The following is a 16,298-nucleotide window of genomic DNA, read 5'->3' on the forward strand; positions in this document are numbered from 1 at the left end:
TCTGTTGCTGTAGCATTGGAAACTGAGAAGAGAAGGGTCTGCAAGGAATTGGTTGGTTGCATTGAACTCATGGTAGCATGGCCCAGCCAACAATTAATGAAAACTGTGATTTGTTGTCTGTCGGTCATTGAGAAAGTTAATCCTCCACCAGTTTCAGTGATATCTGGACACAAACAGTGGGTGTTTCACTAAATTCTCAAAATTCAAATGCAGTTGGAATGTGTTAAATGGTGTGGTATTCAAGACATTTTGGGCTTGGTGTAACATAAAATTCAAATATTAGGCATGGTGTGATGTAATATCCAAATTTTGGGCATGGTGGAATATAAAATCCAAATTTTGGGCATGGTGGAATATAATATCCAAATTTTGGGCATGGTGTAATATAACATCCAAAGTTTGGGCATGGTGGAATAAAACATCCAAAATTTTGGGCATGGTGTAATATAATATCCAAAATTTTGGGCCTGGTGTAACATGCATAGGGTTAATAAATAAGGTTAAAATCATCTGATCAGAAAATTTTGAAAACAGCTGTATCTTGTGCTAATGATAACATTCAAATTAACCAATGCTTGAACAAATTCATGAAAGTTTGGCACACCAATAGGGAAGCTTGGACACAACGGAAGCAAAGTCACAAAATAAAATAAAGGGAAGATCATCACATCAATCGCTGAACATCCATCCTCCTGAAACTCCACTAAACGTACAAAGACAGCTAAACAAATTTGAACAATCCATGACCACTCAAGTAGATGTCTTGGCTGTTGCTGAAAGTGAACTCTTATTCATTTTTGCTTGCAAACAAGAGACTCACCATAATAGAACCTTTCTTCCTCTTCTACTTCTAAAGTTAGGAAATATATACACAACTACGCATTGCAATTGCAATTTAAAAGCTGTGTGAGTTAACAGAGGTGGTCAAGGGTGAAGGCACCACACAACCTCAACTCCAAGCATTTACACAAGAATCTCCTACTAATGTACAATGTTAATTGTAACGTCAATGTGACGCACTTCCTACTAATGTACAATATTAGTTAATTGTAACGTCAATGTGACCCACACGAAGATGAACGGAACAAAATTGGGAGGTGAAGCAGTGTCAACTAGCAAGAGGCGCGAGCGGGGAAGGGCCCTGGTGTGCCGGTCCAGCCTTGAACGCATTCCAACAAAGGAGCCACCAATTGGCCTGCAGAAATGGCATTGAACACCTTCTCAATCTCTTGCCCAGGAGACACCGTCCTCTGCCCGGACAGGAGCTGCGTCTTCAAGTCTCCGCGCACTAGCTTGTATAATGGATACGTCCTACAGTCTTGAATCCTGTTGGGAACCGAGGATAGTCCCTTTGTGTCATATGCTTCTCGCACCGCGGGCACCACACGGCTCAGCTGCAGCTTCAGCTCTGCCTCAAACACTGGAATCTGCCTAAACACTGCGTTGGAGGTCTCCTTGTCGGCACTCTTCAAGGCACGGCTCACCAGCACCCCTCGCAGTTTCTCCATTAGAGGGTATGAATCACTGGTGGAATCGTCGATGTAGCTGAACACCGGCTGACGATCCACTACCATCAGTAGTTCCTTTTCGCAGAAGCGTGATGGCAGCAGTGATCCGTCGCTGCCCATGAAGAGCGTCTTCTTGGCCACCTGTGTCACTACTTGCTTCACGGCCGACTGCATGGTCTCTTCGACATGACGCAGGTCGACAGCCTGGCACAAGCCTACCAAGAAGGTGGCGCTCATGAGCTTGAGAATCTCCATGGCTTCCTCCGTTTTGCGGGCTGACACCAATCCCAGTGAGTTCACATCTTGGTTGTGTTGCTCCGCGCTTTGGACATGGGTGGTGACCGGGTTGGCTAGGTAGTTAATCTCAGATAAGTACGAGGCCATGGCGATCTCTGCCCCTTTCATGCCGTAATCCAGGCTGGGGTTGGGTCCCCCGCTCAAATTGGACGGTAATCCGTTGTTGTAGTAGTCGTTCACAAGTTCGGAGAATTGTGCGAACATGAGCTTAGCGATGGCGGCCAGCGCCAGGCGCGTGTTGTCCATAGACACGCCGATGGGCGTGCCCTGGAAGTTGCCGCCGTGCAGGGCGATGCCCCTGGCAGCGTCGATGATGGGATTGTCGTTCACAGAGTTGATCTCCCGCTCGATGGCGTGGGTGGCGTTGCGGATGACCTCCACCTGAGGGCCCAGCCACTGCGGGGAAGTTCGCAGCGCGTATCTGTCCTGCTTGGGCTTGCGCAGGGGTCGGTCTCATTGAACTTGGCGGCAGCCTTCATGAAGGAACTCCCGTCCAGCACCCACTCCATGACAGCCGCAGCTTCCATCTGTCCGGGGTGGTGCTTCAGCTTGTGAGTCAGGGGGTCGGCAAATTCGGGCTTGCCCTGCATTACCTCGCAAAAGAGCGCGGACAGAACCTCGGCGAGCAACACCATGATGTTGGCATCGTAGCACACGGTGGAAGCGAGGGCGGAACCGACTGCGGTGCCGTTGACAAGGGCGAGCCCTTCCTTGGGCGCCAGCTCGAAGGGCTTCTCCACGCCTGCGATGCGCAAGGCCTCCAGCGCGGAAACCTCTCGTCCGTCCTCGGTGACGGCTTTGGAATTGGGGCGACCGGTAAGCAGGCCGGCGATATACGACAAGGGGACGAGGTCGCCGGATGCCGTGATGGTACCCCGCAAGGGCAACTTGGGGGTGACGTGCGCGTTGAGTAGCTTCTCCATAGCTTGGAGGATCTCCCAGCGGATGCCAGAATAGCCCTGCATCAGCGTGTTGGTACGCACTAGCATCGCCGCTCGGGCAGTCTCGGATGGCAGGGAGTTACCCTTGCTGAGGACTCCCGCATTCAGGAAGCGGATGAGTTCGCGCTGGAGCTCCACTCCTTGCTGCGTGCGACGATGAGAGGTCGCTCCGAACCCGGTGGTAACGCCGTAGATGTCACCTCCGCCCATGATCCTGTCGAGCACCCAGTTGGAGCTCTCGTCCACTCTACTCTTGGCATTGGCAGCATCGAGCACGACATGCACGTCGGGTCTGCGAGCAACGGCTGCTACCTGAGGTACGGTGAGGGTGGCTCCTCGATCATGACCTGGGTGGCATTTTGGTAAGTGTCGACCATCCGCTTGATTTCTTCGAGGTGGCTGCATTCCATGGCCTTGGCGGTCTTGGCCCAGTTGAGAGGATCCGCACCATGAACTGCTCCATTACCGAGTAGGCCAATGCAGTACGGAGATGTGTTATCATCGAGCATCATCATGTCTGAAGATGCCGCATCAATTTGCTCACCTGATCCGACGACATTAAGCTCCCCAGCTCGTGGTGCCATTGTTGGTATTGAAGACCTGCAATTACACTATCTGTCGAGATCTACTGGGTGCGCGGAGCTACGCAAGACTGTGATGTACTGAGAGTTCGAAGTCGTGCCTGAACGCCTACTTCAGGAAACAATCTCAACCAAGCAGCAGTAGCAAACTTTGCTGATCTTTCAAGAGATGGGAGGTGAATCAATTGCTGAAGGGTGGGATGCAGGCCCTGTCCGGCATTCGCTGCTTGAATGGGCCTCAGGGCGAAGTGAAGATTAATGAGATTCGGGGAATGCTCTTTATGCAACTAATGCCTCTGGCTAGAGCGCGGTGTTCGCCGTCGAGAGGTATCCTAGCGGCTGGCCCTAGTCCATAAAGGTGGGTGTATTGCGGTGAAAGCAGTCCGAGGTGGCGTTGAAATGTTGAAAGTGGTGCCCTTCCTGGACCTATGAGCCTCCTGCTGCCACATGAAGGATGAGAGTCCTCCAGATTGGTTCATGATACACGGTTGTTTGAAATTTAGTTCGCCTGTCGTTTACTTCAACACTAGGTCAAACTACAATTCCCCTCATGTTCTTGTCGGTGATTCGCAGGTTCTCTGGGGTGGACCCAGTTTCTATTGGAGGAAAGTCGGACGCGTGTTCTTGTTTGGAATGACGAAGGCGCTGCGATTCTTCGTGGTCTTCAGCCTGACTCTCAGAGTCTCCCAGTCACGCTGGTGTGCTGGAATGGATCGTTCCGCTGATGTCGAAACTGACCAAAATATAAGATTTCAAAGGGCCAAGTCAAGACCAGGAGTTCTGTGCAAAACTCGATTGCGAAATTCAAAAATTGTCGTGCAATTGTGAAATTCAAAATTCGCCTCCAGACGGGATGTGTACACATGGAGTAGCAGAGTGGTGGGGTGAAAGCAGAAAAAAGGTCAACCGCTTTCAACAGCGATGACTCCGCAGAAAGTTCCTGATGAAAGTGCCAACATCGCGATGCTCTTAAAGGGCACACGCTGTGCATGAAAATAGCAGGGTCGATACGAGCTTGAAAACGGAAGTCGCCACCCAACTACACCGTCTATCATTTCTCTGGCAATCTCTCCGATCGTTGTACTCAAGTTACTTACGAAAATAAACTAGCTCGTGGCGAACTAAGAGAGTGGGGGTGTCTCCGCAGATCCCGACTGGTAGCATAACTGAATCGGTGCGTAGAACAACCTCTCTTGTTGCAGGATTAGCAGACAGACAAAGTCGGAATACGTTTGGCAGCACAGATTGAGAACTAGAGTGAGGAGATCGACCGGGGTTGTCCAATGGCTTCTGCTGGGGATGTTACGAGGGCCGCGCTTCCCAGGGCCCAGCCCCGCGCTGAAGGGCCAGCCTGCGTGCTAGGCATCGGCACTGCGGTGCCTCCCGCGGAGTTTCTGCAGAGTGAGTACCCCGACTTCTTCTTCAACATCACCAATTGCGGCGAGAAGGAAGCCCTGAAGGCCAAATTCAAGCGCATCTGTGACAAGTCGGGCATCAGGAAGCGCCACATGTTCCTCACGGAGGAGGTGCTCAAGGCCAACCCAGGCATCTGCACGTACATGGAGCCCTCCCTGAACGTCCGCCACGACATCGTGGTCGTCCAGGTCCCCAAGCTCGCCGCCGAGGCCGCCCAGAAGGCCATCAAGGAATGGGGCGGCCGCAAGTCCGACATTACCCACATCGTCTTCGCCACCACCTCGGGCGTCAACATGCCCGGAGCCGACCACGCCCTGGCCAAGCTGCTCGGCCTGAAGCCCACTGTGAAGCGTGTCATGATGTACCAAACCGGGTGTTTCGGCGGTGCATCCGTGCTCAGAGTGGCCAAGGATCTAGCCGAAAACAACAAGGGCGCCAGAGTGCTGGCAGTAGCGAGCGAGGTGACCGCAGTCACATACCGAGCCCCGAGCGAGAACCACTTGGACGGGCTTGTGGGCTCAGCTCTGTTCGGCGATGGCGCCGGCGTGTACGTGGTTGGATCCGACCCCAAGCCTGAGGTAGAGAAGCCATTGTTCGAAGTGCACTGGGCTGGAGAGACCATCTTGCCAGAGAGCGACGGAGCCATCGATGGACATCTCACCGAAGCGGGGCTCATCTTCCACCTCATGAAGGATGTACCCGGGCTCATCTCCAAGAACATCGAGAAGTTTTTGAACGAGGCCAGGAAGCCAGTGGGATCACCGGCATGGAACGAGATGTTCTGGGCGGTGCATCCCGGAGGTCCAGCCATTCTCGATCAGGTGGAGGCGAAGCTGAAGCTGACGAAGGACAAGATGCAAGGGAGCAGGGACATATTGTCCGAGTTTGGCAACATGTCTAGCGCCTCTGTGCTGTTTGTGTTGGATCAGATTCGGCACAGGTCTGTGAAGATGGGTGCGTCCACTTTGGGCGAGGGCAGCGAGTTCGGATTCTTCATTGGCTTCGGACCAGGACTGACACTGGAAGTGCTTGTGCTCCGCGCCGCTCCCAACTCCGCTTAGATTCCACCCCACCTCTCCTTTTTACTCCCCATTCTCACCAATTTGTATCATATCATATTATTGCATAGCATTGCATAGCATAGCATAGCATAGCATAGCATAGAAGTGTGCAATTCAATTTCAATGGTATTGCTTCCTGAGCTAGAGTTCGCGCTTAATTTTAAAAGAGAAATCAGGTTATCGAATCAACCTACGTTCTTGCTTCAGCGAGCTCTTTACACACTCTGAAATCTAGGGTTCCACTGTTTCGTATCCGGAACCTGAACGATCTGGCGCCTGTGGGTATATTTCTCTCGCTGTGCTAAATTGGCAGTGCATCTACTCTAGCGTTCTTATTGTTCACTCAATTTATTTCTGGAAGACAGGAGTTTGGCAATGTATAGTCACAATGCAATCAGAGGTGCGAAGTACAGTCTTATTTAGAAAATTAGGGCTGGAAGAAGATGAAGTGGGAGTGTGTAGTGCGCATTGTGCCGATGGATCTGAAATTCATCAGGAATGTAATTCATCGGTGAATCTCCGGACCATGTGTTCGTTTGAGCTTTTATAATTGCAGCCTCTAAGTCAGCTGCGATTGTTCGACACTACCCACTGTTTCTTTGAGCTGTTTCTCGTCACTTTTGAATCTGTTGCTGTAGCATTGGAAACTGAGAAGAGAAGGGTCTGCAAGGAATTGGTTGGTTGCATTGAACTCATGGTAGCATGGCCCAGCCAACAATTAATGAAAACTGTGATTTGTTGTCTGTCGGTCATTGAGAAAGTTAATCCTCCACCAGTTTCAGTGATATCTGGACACAAACAGTGGGTGTTTCACTAAATTCTCAAAATTCAAATGCAGTTGGAATGTGTTAAATGGTGTGGTATTCAAGACATTTTGGGCTTGGTGTAACATAAAATTCAAATATTAGGCATGGTGTGATGTAATATCCAAATTTTGGGCATGGTGGAATATAAAATCCAAATTTTGGGCATGGTGGAATATAATATCCAAATTTTGGGCATGGTGTAATATAACATCCAAAGTTTGGGCATGGTGGAATAAAACATCCAAAATTTTGGGCATGGTGTAATATAATATCCAAAATTTTGGGCCTGGTGTAACATGCATAGGGTTAATAAATAAGGTTAAAATCATCTGATCAGAAAATTTTGAAAACAGCTGTATCTTGTGCTAATGATAACATTCAAATTAACCAATGCTTGAACAAATTCATGAAAGTTTGGCACACCAATAGGGAAGCTTGGACACAACGGAAGCAAAGTCACAAAATAAAATAAAGGGAAGATCATCACATCAATCGCTGAACATCCATCCTCCTGAAACTCCACTAAACGTACAAAGACAGCTAAACAAATTTGAACAATCCATGACCACTCAAGTAGATGTCTTGGCTGTTGCTGAAAGTGAACTCTTATTCATTTTTGCTTGCAAACAAGAGACTCACCATAATAGAACCTTTCTTCCTCTTCTACTTCTAAAGTTAGGAAATATATACACAACTACGCATTGCAATTGCAATTTAAAAGCTGTGTGAGTTAACAGAGGTGGTCAAGGGTGAAGGCACCACACAACCTCAACTCCAAGCATTTACACAAGAATCTCCTACTAATGTACAATGTTAATTGTAACGTCAATGTGACGCACTTCCTACTAATGTACAATATTAGTTAATTGTAACGTCAATGTGACCCACACGAAGATGAACGGAACAAAATTGGGAGGTGAAGCAGTGTCAACTAGCAAGAGGCGCGAGCGGGGAAGGGCCCTGGTGTGCCGGTCCAGCCTTGAACGCATTCCAACAAAGGAGCCACCAATTGGCCTGCAGAAATGGCATTGAACACCTTCTCAATCTCTTGCCCAGGAGACACCGTCCTCTGCCCGGACAGGAGCTGCGTCTTCAAGTCTCCGCGCACTAGCTTGTATAATGGATACGTCCTACAGTCTTGAATCCTGTTGGGAACCGAGGATAGTCCCTTTGTGTCATATGCTTCTCGCACCGCGGGCACCACACGGCTCAGCTGCAGCTTCAGCTCTGCCTCAAACACTGGAATCTGCCTAAACACTGCGTTGGAGGTCTCCTTGTCGGCACTCTTCAAGGCACGGCTCACCAGCACCCCTCGCAGTTTCTCCATTAGAGGGTATGAATCACTGGTGGAATCGTCGATGTAGCTGAACACCGGCTGACGATCCACTACCATCAGTAGTTCCTTTTCGCAGAAGCGTGATGGCAGCAGTGATCCGTCGCTGCCCATGAAGAGCGTCTTCTTGGCCACCTGTGTCACTACTTGCTTCACGGCCGACTGCATGGTCTCTTCGACATGACGCAGGTCGACAGCCTGGCACAAGCCTACCAAGAAGGTGGCGCTCATGAGCTTGAGAATCTCCATGGCTTCCTCCGTTTTGCGGGCTGACACCAATCCCAGTGAGTTCACATCTTGGTTGTGTTGCTCCGCGCTTTGGACATGGGTGGTGACCGGGTTGGCTAGGTAGTTAATCTCAGATAAGTACGAGGCCATGGCGATCTCTGCCCCTTTCATGCCGTAATCCAGGCTGGGGTTGGGTCCCCCGCTCAAATTGGACGGTAATCCGTTGTTGTAGTAGTCGTTCACAAGTTCGGAGAATTGTGCGAACATGAGCTTAGCGATGGCGGCCAGCGCCAGGCGCGTGTTGTCCATAGACACGCCGATGGGCGTGCCCTGGAAGTTGCCGCCGTGCAGGGCGATGCCCCTGGCAGCGTCGATGATGGGATTGTCGTTCACAGAGTTGATCTCCCGCTCGATGGCGTGGGTGGCGTTGCGGATGACCTCCACCTGAGGGCCCAGCCACTGCGGGGAAGTTCGCAGCGCGTATCTGTCCTGCTTGGGCTTGCGCAGGGGTCGGTCTCATTGAACTTGGCGGCAGCCTTCATGAAGGAACTCCCGTCCAGCACCCACTCCATGACAGCCGCAGCTTCCATCTGTCCGGGGTGGTGCTTCAGCTTGTGAGTCAGGGGGTCGGCAAATTCGGGCTTGCCCTGCATTACCTCGCAAAAGAGCGCGGACAGAACCTCGGCGAGCAACACCATGATGTTGGCATCGTAGCACACGGTGGAAGCGAGGGCGGAACCGACTGCGGTGCCGTTGACAAGGGCGAGCCCTTCCTTGGGCGCCAGCTCGAAGGGCTTCTCCACGCCTGCGATGCGCAAGGCCTCCAGCGCGGAAACCTCTCGTCCGTCCTCGGTGACGGCTTTGGAATTGGGGCGACCGGTAAGCAGGCCGGCGATATACGACAAGGGGACGAGGTCGCCGGATGCCGTGATGGTACCCCGCAAGGGCAACTTGGGGGTGACGTGCGCGTTGAGTAGCTTCTCCATAGCTTGGAGGATCTCCCAGCGGATGCCAGAATAGCCCTGCATCAGCGTGTTGGTACGCACTAGCATCGCCGCTCGGGCAGTCTCGGATGGCAGGGAGTTACCCTTGCTGAGGACTCCCGCATTCAGGAAGCGGATGAGTTCGCGCTGGAGCTCCACTCCTTGCTGCGTGCGACGATGAGAGGTCGCTCCGAACCCGGTGGTAACGCCGTAGATGTCACCTCCGCCCATGATCCTGTCGAGCACCCAGTTGGAGCTCTCGTCCACTCTACTCTTGGCATTGGCAGCATCGAGCACGACATGCACGTCGGGTCTGCGAGCAACGGCTGCTACCTGAGGTACGGTGAGGGTGGCTCCCTCGATCATGACCTGGGTGGCATTTTGGTAAGTGTCGACCATCCGCTTGATTTCTTCGAGGTGGCTGCATTCCATGGCCTTGGCGGTCTTGGCCCAGTTGAGAGGATCCGCACCATGAACTGCTCCATTACCGAGTAGGCCAATGCAGTACGGAGATGTGTTATCATCGAGCATCATCATGTCTGAAGATGCCGCATCAATTTGCTCACCTGATCCGACGACATTAAGCTCCCCAGCTCGTGGTGCCATTGTTGGTATTGAAGACCTGCAATTACACTATCTGTCGAGATCTACTGGGTGCGCGGAGCTACGCAAGACTGTGATGTACTGAGAGTTCGAAGTCGTGCCTGAACGCCTACTTCAGGAAACAATCTCAACCAAGCAGCAGTAGCAAACTTTGCTGATCTTTCAAGAGATGGGAGGTGAATCAATTGCTGAAGGGTGGGATGCAGGCCCTGTCCGGCATTCGCTGCTTGAATGGGCCTCAGGGCGAAGTGAAGATTAATGAGATTCGGGGAATGCTCTTTATGCAACTAATGCCTCTGGCTAGAGCGCGGTGTTCGCCGTCGAGAGGTATCCTAGCGGCTGGCCCTAGTCCATAAAGGTGGGTGTATTGCGGTGAAAGCAGTCCGAGGTGGCGTTGAAATGTTGAAAGTGGTGCCCTTCCTGGACCTATGAGCCTCCTGCTGCCACATGAAGGATGAGAGTCCTCCAGATTGGTTCATGATACACGGTTGTTTGAAATTTAGTTCGCCTGTCGTTTACTTCAACACTAGGTCAAACTACAATTCCCCTCATGTTCTTGTCGGTGATTCGCAGGTTCTCTGGGGTGGACCCAGTTTCTATTGGAGGAAAGTCGGACGCGTGTTCTTGTTTGGAATGACGAAGGCGCTGCGATTCTTCGTGGTCTTCAGCCTGACTCTCAGAGTCTCCCAGTCACGCTGGTGTGCTGGAATGGATCGTTCCGCTGATGTCGAAACTGACCAAAATATAAGATTTCAAAGGGCCAAGTCAAGACCAGGAGTTCTGTGCAAAACTCGATTGCGAAATTCAAAAATTGTCGTGCAATTGTGAAATTCAAAATTCGCCTCCAGACGGGATGTGTACACATGGAGTAGCAGAGTGGTGGGGTGAAAGCAGAAAAAAGGTCAACCGCTTTCAACAGCGATGACTCCGCAGAAAGTTCCTGATGAAAGTGCCAACATCGCGATGCTCTTAAAGGGCACACGCTGTGCATGAAAATAGCAGGGTCGATACGAGCTTGAAAACGGAAGTCGCCACCCAACTACACCGTCTATCATTTCTCTGGCAATCTCTCCGATCGTTGTACTCAAGTTACTTACGAAAATAAACTAGCTCGTGGCGAACTAAGAGAGTGGGGGTGTCTCCGCAGATCCCGACTGGTAGCATAACTGAATCGGTGCGTAGAACAACCTCTCTTGTTGCAGGATTAGCAGACAGACAAAGTCGGAATACGTTTGGCAGCACAGATTGAGAACTAGAGTGAGGAGATCGACCGGGGTTGTCCAATGGCTTCTGCTGGGGATGTTACGAGGGCCGCGCTTCCCAGGGCCCAGCCCCGCGCTGAAGGGCCAGCCTGCGTGCTAGGCATCGGCACTGCGGTGCCTCCCGCGGAGTTTCTGCAGAGTGAGTACCCCGACTTCTTCTTCAACATCACCAATTGCGGCGAGAAGGAAGCCCTGAAGGCCAAATTCAAGCGCATCTGTGACAAGTCGGGCATCAGGAAGCGCCACATGTTCCTCACGGAGGAGGTGCTCAAGGCCAACCCAGGCATCTGCACGTACATGGAGCCCTCCCTGAACGTCCGCCACGACATCGTGGTCGTCCAGGTCCCCAAGCTCGCCGCCGAGGCCGCCCAGAAGGCCATCAAGGAATGGGGCGGCCGCAAGTCCGACATTACCCACATCGTCTTCGCCACCACCTCGGGCGTCAACATGCCCGGAGCCGACCACGCCCTGGCCAAGCTGCTCGGCCTGAAGCCCACTGTGAAGCGTGTCATGATGTACCAAACCGGGTGTTTCGGCGGTGCATCCGTGCTCAGAGTGGCCAAGGATCTAGCCGAAAACAACAAGGGCGCCAGAGTGCTGGCAGTAGCGAGCGAGGTGACCGCAGTCACATACCGAGCCCCGAGCGAGAACCACTTGGACGGGCTTGTGGGCTCAGCTCTGTTCGGCGATGGCGCCGGCGTGTACGTGGTTGGATCCGACCCCAAGCCTGAGGTAGAGAAGCCATTGTTCGAAGTGCACTGGGCTGGAGAGACCATCTTGCCAGAGAGCGACGGAGCCATCGATGGACATCTCACCGAAGCGGGGCTCATCTTCCACCTCATGAAGGATGTACCCGGGCTCATCTCCAAGAACATCGAGAAGTTTTTGAACGAGGCCAGGAAGCCAGTGGGATCACCGGCATGGAACGAGATGTTCTGGGCGGTGCATCCCGGAGGTCCAGCCATTCTCGATCAGGTGGAGGCGAAGCTGAAGCTGACGAAGGACAAGATGCAAGGGAGCAGGGACATATTGTCCGAGTTTGGCAACATGTCTAGCGCCTCTGTGCTGTTTGTGTTGGATCAGATTCGGCACAGGTCTGTGAAGATGGGTGCGTCCACTTTGGGCGAGGGCAGCGAGTTCGGATTCTTCATTGGCTTCGGACCAGGACTGACACTGGAAGTGCTTGTGCTCCGCGCCGCTCCCAACTCCGCTTAGATTCCACCCCACCTCTCCTTTTTACTCCCCATTCTCACCAATTTGTATCATATCATATTATTGCATAGCATTGCATAGCATAGCATAGCATAGCATAGCATAGAAGTGTGCAATTCAATTTCAATGGTATTGCTTCCTGAGCTAGAGTTCGCGCTTAATTTTAAAAGAGAAATCAGGTTATCGAATCAACCTACGTTCTTGCTTCAGCGAGCTCTTTACACACTCTGAAATCTAGGGTTCCACTGTTTCGTATCCGGAACCTGAACGATCTGGCGCCTGTGGGTATATTTCTCTCGCTGTGCTAAATTGGCAGTGCATCTACTCTAGCGTTCTTATTGTTCACTCAATTTATTTCTGGAAGACAGGAGTTTGGCAATGTATAGTCACAATGCAATCAGAGGTGCGAAGTACAGTCTTATTTAGAAAATTAGGGCTGGAAGAAGATGAAGTGGGAGTGTGTAGTGCGCATTGTGCCGATGGATCTGAAATTCATCAGGAATGTAATTCATCGGTGAATCTCCGGACCATGTGTTCGTTTGAGCTTTTATAATTGCAGCCTCTAAGTCAGCTGCGATTGTTCGACACTACCCACTGTTTCTTTGAGCTGTTTCTCGTCACTTTTGAATCTGTTGCTGTAGCATTGGAAACTGAGAAGAGAAGGGTCTGCAAGGAATTGGTTGGTTGCATTGAACTCATGGTAGCATGGCCCAGCCAACAATTAATGAAAACTGTGATTTGTTGTCTGTCGGTCATTGAGAAAGTTAATCCTCCACCAGTTTCAGTGATATCTGGACACAAACAGTGGGTGTTTCACTAAATTCTCAAAATTCAAATGCAGTTGGAATGTGTTAAATGGTGTGGTATTCAAGACATTTTGGGCTTGGTGTAACATAAAATTCAAATATTAGGCATGGTGTGATGTAATATCCAAATTTTGGGCATGGTGGAATATAAAATCCAAATTTTGGGCATGGTGGAATATAATATCCAAATTTTGGGCATGGTGTAATATAACATCCAAAGTTTGGGCATGGTGGAATAAAACATCCAAAATTTTGGGCATGGTGTAATATAATATCCAAAATTTTGGGCCTGGTGTAACATGCATAGGGTTAATAAATAAGGTTAAAATCATCTGATCAGAAAATTTTGAAAACAGCTGTATCTTGTGCTAATGATAACATTCAAATTAACCAATGCTTGAACAAATTCATGAAAGTTTGGCACACCAATAGGGAAGCTTGGACACAACGGAAGCAAAGTCACAAAATAAAATAAAGGGAAGATCATCACATCAATCGCTGAACATCCATCCTCCTGAAACTCCACTAAACGTACAAAGACAGCTAAACAAATTTGAACAATCCATGACCACTCAAGTAGATGTCTTGGCTGTTGCTGAAAGTGAACTCTTATTCATTTTTGCTTGCAAACAAGAGACTCACCATAATAGAACCTTTCTTCCTCTTCTACTTCTAAAGTTAGGAAATATATACACAACTACGCATTGCAATTGCAATTTAAAAGCTGTGTGAGTTAACAGAGGTGGTCAAGGGTGAAGGCACCACACAACCTCAACTCCAAGCATTTACACAAGAATCTCCTACTAATGTACAATGTTAATTGTAACGTCAATGTGACGCACTTCCTACTAATGTACAATATTAGTTAATTGTAACGTCAATGTGACCCACACGAAGATGAACGGAACAAAATTGGGAGGTGAAGCAGTGTCAACTAGCAAGAGGCGCGAGCGGGGAAGGGCCCTGGTGTGCCGGTCCAGCCTTGAACGCATTCCAACAAAGGAGCCACCAATTGGCCTGCAGAAATGGCATTGAACACCTTCTCAATCTCTTGCCCAGGAGACACCGTCCTCTGCCCGGACAGGAGCTGCGTCTTCAAGTCTCCGCGCACTAGCTTGTATAATGGATACGTCCTACAGTCTTGAATCCTGTTGGGAACCGAGGATAGTCCCTTTGTGTCATATGCTTCTCGCACCGCGGGCACCACACGGCTCAGCTGCAGCTTCAGCTCTGCCTCAAACACTGGAATCTGCCTAAACACTGCGTTGGAGGTCTCCTTGTCGGCACTCTTCAAGGCACGGCTCACCAGCACCCCTCGCAGTTTCTCCATTAGAGGGTATGAATCACTGGTGGAATCGTCGATGTAGCTGAACACCGGCTGACGATCCACTACCATCAGTAGTTCCTTTTCGCAGAAGCGTGATGGCAGCAGTGATCCGTCGCTGCCCATGAAGAGCGTCTTCTTGGCCACCTGTGTCACTACTTGCTTCACGGCCGACTGCATGGTCTCTTCGACATGACGCAGGTCGACAGCCTGGCACAAGCCTACCAAGAAGGTGGCGCTCATGAGCTTGAGAATCTCCATGGCTTCCTCCGTTTTGCGGGCTGACACCAATCCCAGTGAGTTCACATCTTGGTTGTGTTGCTCCGCGCTTTGGACATGGGTGGTGACCGGGTTGGCTAGGTAGTTAATCTCAGATAAGTACGAGGCCATGGCGATCTCTGCCCCTTTCATGCCGTAATCCAGGCTGGGGTTGGGTCCCCCGCTCAAATTGGACGGTAATCCGTTGTTGTAGTAGTCGTTCACAAGTTCGGAGAATTGTGCGAACATGAGCTTAGCGATGGCGGCCAGCGCCAGGCGCGTGTTGTCCATAGACACGCCGATGGGCGTGCCCTGGAAGTTGCCGCCGTGCAGGGCGATGCCCCTGGCAGCGTCGATGATGGGATTGTCGTTCACAGAGTTGATCTCCCGCTCGATGGCGTGGGTGGCGTTGCGGATGACCTCCACCTGAGGGCCCAGCCACTGCGGGGAAGTTCGCAGCGCGTATCTGTCCTGCTTGGGCTTGCGCAGGGGTCGGTCTCATTGAACTTGGCGGCAGCCTTCATGAAGGAACTCCCGTCCAGCACCCACTCCATGACAGCCGCAGCTTCCATCTGTCCGGGGTGGTGCTTCAGCTTGTGAGTCAGGGGGTCGGCAAATTCGGGCTTGCCCTGCATTACCTCGCAAAAGAGCGCGGACAGAACCTCGGCGAGCAACACCATGATGTTGGCATCGTAGCACACGGTGGAAGCGAGGGCGGAACCGACTGCGGTGCCGTTGACAAGGGCGAGCCCTTCCTTGGGCGCCAGCTCGAAGGGCTTCTCCACGCCTGCGATGCGCAAGGCCTCCAGCGCGGAAACCTCTCGTCCGTCCTCGGTGACGGCTTTGGAATTGGGGCGACCGGTAAGCAGGCCGGCGATATACGACAAGGGGACGAGGTCGCCGGATGCCGTGATGGTACCCCGCAAGGGCAACTTGGGGGTGACGTGCGCGTTGAGTAGCTTCTCCATAGCTTGGAGGATCTCCCAGCGGATGCCAGAATAGCCCTGCATCAGCGTGTTGGTACGCACTAGCATCGCCGCTCGGGCAGTCTCGGATGGCAGGGAGTTACCCTTGCTGAGGACTCCCGCATTCAGGAAGCGGATGAGTTCGCGCTGGAGCTCCACTCCTTGCTGCGTGCGACGATGAGAGGTCGCTCCGAACCCGGTGGTAACGCCGTAGATGTCACCTCCGCCCATGATCCTGTCGAGCACCCAGTTGGAGCTCTCGTCCACTCTACTCTTGGCATTGGCAGCATCGAGCACGACATGCACGTCGGGTCTGCGAGCAACGGCTGCTACCTGAGGTACGGTGAGGGTGGCTCCCTCGATCATGACCTGGGTGGCATTTTGGTAAGTGTCGACCATCCGCTTGATTTCTTCGAGGTGGCTGCATTCCATGGCCTTGGCGGTCTTGGCCCAGTTGAGAGGATCCGCACCATGAACTGCTCCATTACCGAGTAGGCCAATGCAGTACGGAGATGTGTTATCATCGAGCATCATCATGTCTGAAGATGCCGCATCAATTTGCTCACCTGATCCGACGACATTAAGCTCCCCAGCTCGTGGTGCCATTGTTGGTATTGAAGACCTGCAATTACACTATCTGTCGAGATCTACTGGGTGCGCGGAGCTACGCAAGACTGTGATGTACTGAGAGTTCGAAGTCGTGCCTGAACGCCT

General features: G+C 51.6%; 5 pseudogenes across 5 annotated transcripts; 2 read left to right on the plus strand and 3 right to left on the minus strand.

Moving 5' to 3' along the window:
* Window positions 1-768: 768 nt before the first annotated feature.
* Window positions 769-3,330, minus strand: LOC149986408 (phenylalanine ammonia-lyase pseudogene; annotated as a pseudogene). The gene has a single exon (XR_016500770.1). The product of XR_016500770.1 is annotated as a phenylalanine ammonia-lyase pseudogene (transcript).
* Window positions 3,109-6,391, plus strand: LOC149986409 (naringenin-chalcone synthase pseudogene; annotated as a pseudogene). Its single transcript, XR_016500782.1, has 2 exons — window positions 3,109-3,685; window positions 3,901-6,391. The product of XR_016500782.1 is annotated as a naringenin-chalcone synthase pseudogene (transcript).
* Window positions 6,392-7,197: 806 nt separating this feature from the next.
* Window positions 7,198-9,760, minus strand: LOC149986410 (phenylalanine ammonia-lyase pseudogene; annotated as a pseudogene). Its single transcript, XR_016500764.1, has one exon. The product of XR_016500764.1 is annotated as a phenylalanine ammonia-lyase pseudogene (transcript).
* A 214-nt stretch (window positions 9,761-9,974) lies between these two features.
* Window positions 9,975-12,821, plus strand: LOC149986411 (naringenin-chalcone synthase pseudogene; annotated as a pseudogene). The gene is made up of 2 exons (XR_016500776.1): window positions 9,975-10,115; window positions 10,331-12,821. The product of XR_016500776.1 is annotated as a naringenin-chalcone synthase pseudogene (transcript).
* An 806-nt stretch (window positions 12,822-13,627) lies between these two features.
* On the minus strand, window positions 13,628-16,190 carry LOC149986412 (phenylalanine ammonia-lyase pseudogene; annotated as a pseudogene). Its single transcript, XR_016500765.1, has one exon. The product of XR_016500765.1 is annotated as a phenylalanine ammonia-lyase pseudogene (transcript).
* Between the last annotated feature and the right edge of the window lie 108 nt (window positions 16,191-16,298).

This window comes from Physcomitrium patens, chromosome 24 (assembly GCF_059467195.1).
Source record: "Physcomitrium patens ecotype Gransden chromosome 24, ASM5946719v1, whole genome shotgun sequence".
NCBI lineage: Eukaryota > Viridiplantae > Streptophyta > Bryopsida > Funariales > Funariaceae > Physcomitrium > Physcomitrium patens.